Source organism: Rhamphochromis longiceps, linkage group LG23 (genome assembly GCF_057381845.1).
Source record: "Rhamphochromis longiceps isolate RC_006_pf linkage group LG23, R_longiceps_female_GT1.1, whole genome shotgun sequence".
Taxonomy (NCBI): domain Eukaryota; kingdom Metazoa; phylum Chordata; class Actinopteri; order Cichliformes; family Cichlidae; genus Rhamphochromis; species Rhamphochromis longiceps.
In genome coordinates, this window is record NC_140578.1 from 45,355,209 (window position 1) to 45,362,066 (window position 6,858).

Sequence of the window (6,858 nt, forward strand, 5' to 3'; positions counted from 1 at the left end):
GTCTTTTATAGATAGCATGTCTAGCATCATAGTTTTATAGATCACGTAGTCAGGATAAAAACTCCATCTCTGATTATTATTGTACATGACTGTGACATGCAGTGGCCTCAGCATCATGATGAAGGCGACCGGAGGAGATAGTTTGGTAGACATCGATGTTTTGCCGATGAAGGCTCATGTAGCGGTCCTCTTTGTCCTAAACAACAATTTACACTGTCATTTACATTTAATTAAAGTGCAGCTTAAAACACAGACATAATGCACTGCAGCCTCGGCGCAATTAAGTGTAAAACAGAACTATGGAAAACTCACAAACATCTGGCGAGTTTCAGATCCTGTTAAGTTAGTTAGACCTGATCTGTTTTCTCTGTTAGGATAAAAACATCAGAGGTCATGGGGTGAAAAATACCTCAAAAACAAGACTAGCTATGTCTACAACTAATGTGTGGTGTTTGAAAAGAACCTATGAGATACTTTGAACACCACAGTGGCTGCTGTATGCAGTAATGTGCTCAAGTGATTTCAAAGGGTCATTTCATGAGTTTAAGTGCGTCAGTAAAAGTTTTCACCTGCGAGGATTTCTCCTCAGGCTGTAACCACAGGTTATCACAGCCACACTGATGAGTGAAGCAGCAGCAGAAATGATGGGAACTGTAGCCATGAACTTCATGCCAGAAGACTCTCCATCGTCTGTTGAATGTTGCCACACACACAAAAAAACTTCATTTTGAAAACATGAAAAGTCACGAAATTTGCATTAACCTGTTATATTAAAGTGGAAAACATGTTTATCTTTTCATTACATTAGAGTTTCAATTGCATCATTCAAACATTTCACTGATGAAATAACACCAAAGTTGTGATTGGAGCAGTTTTATAATGAAATTTTAAAAAATTAGCCAGAAGAAGAGCTTAAAAACATTCCAGATGTTCATCTCCTGACTGAAACCTTTCATTAATCCGCTGCAGGCGGGAATGACGACCTCAAACCATGTATGACAGAAAAGAAAGTGTTAACGCAGTTCCAAACATCCACCTTGAATCTGCGGTGTGGGTATAAATAGAAAATGTTTTTACCTCTCACAGTCACACTGAGATGGAGAACATACAATCCACCACGAAATCCACACTCACAGGTGTAGTTCCCACTGTCTTCAGATGTTAAGTTGAGCAGGTGGAGAAACACAGTCTCATTTTCTTTGATCAGTGTGAACCTGCAGTCACAGCCATGAATAAAGCCTCGGTCGTAACGATAGAGCAGACGACGCTGTTCTCCTCGGCTCCTCTCTGTGCTGATCTCACACAGTATCATCACAGTAATATTCAGAGTTGTTTTGCTGCATATTTGAGTGGAATCGGGTTTCTTTCCAATTGTCTTCACAAGAGTCTCTATAAATTGTTCCAGTTAAAATGAAACAAAATCAGGATTATAGTTTCTATATATTTGTTGTTGTGGGAAAATCAATCACATATATTATTTCACTAACCTAACTAAAGCTTTCTTCTTAAACACCTGGCTTTACAGCTTTTCTTTTTTAATTATATATATTTACCTTCACTGCTAAAAGCCACAAGCAGAAGCAGGAGAAAGCAGAGTTTCCGTGCAGTCATGCTGGTGAGGAAGTAACTGTGGCTGACAGTGTGAGGTAGACTATAGTGAAAGCAGGAAGACTTGCACCCTCCTTATTTCACCTCTTGTGTCTACACTGAAACTTTTACTATGTCTAAAATAGAAGTGCATAAAAGTGGAAGGACAGTAGAAGGTAAACCACCAACATTGTTTAAGCCAGACTGATCTCTCTGTTTATCTGGATGGACATTGTGTTCAAATTATGATGAGATGTTTGTTCAAAAACAAAACTAGTCTGATACAAAGAGTCATGTTTGCCACAGTTTATTGTGTTTGTATTGTATTAAATCTGAGAGCCTGAGTTGGAGTATTATGACTGAATGGTCTCCATTACTGGGAAACAACTATCCAGTGTGAAAAGATGGACGTTTATTATAATATATGAATATTATTATATTAGTATGTCACCTAAAGTTTTATTTACTTTAAAATGTTTCATAGAGCTTTATTATCCACTCCCACAGTTCCTGCGCTTCTTGCTGAGCGTGTCTTGTTGTCGTGTTGATGGTTCACTGAGATGAGAGTCTGGTAGGAATCACTCGATGGCTGCTGAAGGTTTGTATAGGGCTGATCTGGCTCATCGTCATCCTTTAGAAAAGTGAAATATTTTAGGTATTAATCAAGTTCAACCCGGTCTACCCACACACTCTATTGATCTTTAAATCTCTCCATCTGTTGCCTGGATTATTTAATGTTTCTGCTCATTTCTGTAAGAGCTTCTTCACAAAATAAAGGACACTGAAGTTGGCACTAATAGTATTATAACACTAATCTGTAATTATCTATATAAGTAACATCCTAAAACATAAATGTACATGTTTTATGTTTACTGGCAAACTTTTAACTAGCTGCTGTAGATCGTAGCAATAAATTGCTCACCAAACCGTTGGGATTTTCAGGTACAGACACTCCAGATGTTCCTGACCTTAAGCAGCCACGTTGATAAGAAAGGATGTCAGCATTAGTGTAACACTATTCACATTCAAACAGAGAAAAATCAAGTAAGAACATCTACATTTATATTATCTTCTCTCTTAATAATGATAATTATTTTTGGAAGGATAAAAAGTGTTCATTCTAGACATGATGTTTAACATACACCGAATTCTCACTTATTGAAATGTGATGTTTCCTTTTACTTTCTCTACATCTATATCATCTTTGAATTACTGCAGCAAAAATAGTCTCACCCATTACTTTTCCTCCAGTAGATAAATCCCACGATAACTCCAGTTATAAAGATGATCACAACACCGGGCAGATAAACGGAAAAAGATTTGTCTGCTGAAGTGTGGGCCTCGTTTGTGTCTAAATCATTGAAAAGATGCATTTGTCAGTAAAATCATTTACTTTCATTTCCTGGAAATCAAAACACAAATCAAACACAGTTTACGTCTACTGAAACTCTGAGTGAAGTAATGAAACCCCGGTTTTATAACCACAGAGCTTTAAATATTGTCACTGTGCTCTTTTCTTTTGTCTTCTTCTTCTTCTTTTGCATCTTTTCTGAATATTACTATGAACTGAAATTGGTCCAACTGCTTATATACATTCACTGGCCACTTTATGAGGTATACTTGTTCAGGGTGTAACACAAATATTTCAGTGTTCATTTCATTTGTCAATCACATGTCAGCTTCATCTTCCTGGTTAAATAAAGGTTAATAAAATAATAAAATGTCAGCAGATCAATGCTCAAACAGAGCAACATGGCACATGTTACTGGTCCCAGTGCTTCACAAACTGCTGATCTGCTGGGATTTTCCCACACAATCATCTCTGTTCACAGACAATGGTCTGAAAAATAGAAAATATCCAGTGAGCTGTGATTCTCTGGGTAAAAATGCTGTTTACACATCAAACCTTGAGGCAGAGCGGACCACACTGGATATCACTGCTGTCCTCTAACAACAGCAAGCTGAGGCTACAGTTTGCAAGTCTGGACAACAGAAGACTAAAAAAACGATGCCTTGCCCGATGAGTTGATTTCTAACAGTTCAGACTGCTGGTGGTGTAATGCTCTGTGAAGGATTTTCTTTGCAAACTTTGGACCCTGTAGTAACCACTGAGCATCATTTAAACACCACAGCCTGCCTGAAGGTTGTTGCTGACCACATTCATGTCTTTATGCCCAAAAAATACCCATCGTCTGATGGCTGCTTCCAGCAGGATACCACACCATGTCACGGCGCTCAAATCATGTACGGCCTGCGCAGTCACCAGATCTCAATCCAGCAGAGCACCTTTGGGATGTGGTGGAACGGAAAGTTTGCTTCAAGTAAGAGCAGCTGACGAATCTGCAGCAACTGTGTGATGATGTAATTTCAATATGTCTTGAGAATCGTTGAGGAATGTTTTTAGCGCCTTGTTGTGCCACAAAAAATGAAGACATGTTTGATGGCTGAAGGTGGTCCAACTCGGTTCAAAGATGTACCTGATAAATGAGTCAGTGAGAGTATTTAAACTGCTGTAAGTGAAAATAAGAAGAAAAGAAATGAACAAATTACAAGAATAAAAAACACATAAGCAGGTCAATACAATGCTAACACAGTGCTGAATAACTGTGTCAGATAAAGAAACCAAAATGCATTTACCTTCCACAGTGACACTGATATGGACAATATATGTCCCTTCAGTGTTTGTACACTCACAGGTGAAGTTCCCACTATCAGCTGGTGTTAAACTGGTCAGCTCCAGAAAGGCAGTCTGATTTTCTTTTGTTATTGAGAACCTGGGGTCACATTCCTGAGTAACGTTCTCTCCGTGTCGATACAGCAGATGACACTCTCCTCCTGTGTCCCTCTGTCTTTTGATCTTACAGATAATCAAAACAATAGTAGTCTGACTTTCCTTGTTGCAAATCCGAGTGACATCGTGTTCTCTCCTGACTGTCTTCACAACAGTCTCTGTAAACAGGGACAGCAAAATACGGTAAATACAAGATTCAGCCTGTGTCAGAGAGGACTTTAGTTTCTATATTTTGTGAATGTTAAACCATCTTTTTAATCCCATAATAATGTGTTTAGTTTAAACTAAAAGCAAGGAGGTTATAAATTTAAAAATATTAATAATGCATAATGAAAATAGTTTCCTTGTATTACCTTCAGCATCATGGGACACAGCTAGTGGTAACAGCAAAATCAAGCAAAGTTTTGATACGTCCATGCTTGTTAACATGTCTATGAGCCACCGACAGTGAAGAGGAAGATGTGCGGAAAGAAACAAGCTGAAGCTTTCCTGGCTAAGCAGACGTCAGACTGTTGCCCTTCACGGGGCAAGTGTGAAATGATGTAAAAAGGAAGTGTACTGACAGGACTTTCATATTAAAAGGCTGTAAAGTTGAAACACTGTGCGAGCTCCCACACAAAAAGAAAACAAGCTAATTTTTCTTTATCACAGAGGAATTATTACACTGCTAACTGTCATGTTCGCTGAAGCTGAAGGATGGATAATATTGTAAAAGTAACAACAAAACTACCCTTTATCATAACATTATAAGCATTTTAAACTAAAATAGCGTGTTACGTCATCAAACCGCTTCATCCAATCACTCAGATACTTACAAAGTTTTGACTGCATTACCTTTAAAATTTGTACGAAGATGAGCATAAAATGAATAAAACTGACATGCTTGCATTTGTTGTGTAGTGCAACAGGTGTATGTGGCTGAGGGATTCCCATGATGCAATGCGTATTTCTTCTTCAGTCACCTTTCCTACTCACTGTGTGTTAATGCAGCTCTCTGCATTGAATCATACCTGTTATTAACCTCTGTCTCTCTTCCACAGCGTGTCTTTATCCTGTCTTCCTTCTCTCATCCCAACCAGTTGCAGCAGATGGCCCCGCCCCTCCCTGAGCCTGGTTCTGCTGGAGGTTTCTTCCTGTTAAAAGGGAGTTTTCCCTTCCCACTGTCTCCAGACTGCTCACTCATAGGGAGTCATATGATTGTTGTGCTTTTTCTCTGTATGTATTATTGTAGGGTCTGCCTTATAATATAAAGCGCCGTGAGGCGACTTTATATTGTTGTGATTTGTCGCTGTGCAAATAAAATTGAATTGAAAATTGAATTGTGAAGGCCACCCCAGAAGCCACACAATTGGGAAGTCAGTAACGTCAGACACCAGCATCTTTATTTTAATTTTAATGCACATTTCCACAAACATAAATAACAACACATGTCCCATAAACAATTTCTGGTTAATGTTTTACTGGTGCTGGAGGTCTGTTGGACTGCTGAGGGTAACTGGAGAGAAAACGATGTGTTGTTTTCAATGCAGCACAGCTATCACTGCTACAGGAAGTTTTGTTTACGTCATTTCTCATTGGGTGGGAGGGGCGGGGGGGGGGGGGGGGGGGGGGGGAATCTAAACCATTCATCTTAAATATATTATTTGGGGTTTGTTTTTGTTTTTTTATTTCTGAGTTTGATATTTGGTCAGTTTTGTGTTTGATTACTTTTAATTTGAAGTAAGTATTAAATTAACAGTTGGTTTTCATTCTTTGTTTTTAGATAATTTTTTCTATTTGTATCCCCTCGTGTGTTTAGCTGGCCAGTTCTGTCCAATTTACTGTGGGAAATATTTAATCTGAGGTAAACATTTTGCTTTTCATTTGACCCCTGACCTGTCTGCTGTAATGCAGGAGGCAGGTTTATGACCTATACTGCAGACAGACACCACAGGAAGCCTTCCTCCATGTTTTCTTTACAGTAATTGATTCAGCCAGTTTAAGTCTCCTTTGTTTTTGTGCATTAGATCACTGTGTGGGTTGTGTTGAGTGGTTATGTATTTGTAAGTAGCCATTATGACTTGACTAGTGGTGTTTATCTCTTTTAAGGGTCTAGTATCATCAGTTAATTAGTTTTTACACTTTGCAGGCACTTTGCTGTAAATACAACAACACTGCTGAAAACTCTAATTTAAATAATTACTACTGATGCACCTATCAAATAAACTAACATTTGCACAGGTGTTGAAATGCTGGACTCTTCCTCTCCTAAATCTGTGGCAGAGAAAAAATGCTGCAGGAGTGTTTTTTTTACATGATATGTAAGAAAAATAAGAAAAAGAAAGAAACCCTGTGATTTTAATGTGAATGCATTACTGACATCTTATCCAAACACACATTGTGCACACTACTTTATCCCCTATTACAACTGCAGCTTTTATTAGTGCATGTTCACGGGACTTCTGATTCTATAGGGTCTTGACAAAAGTCTCTGCAATCAA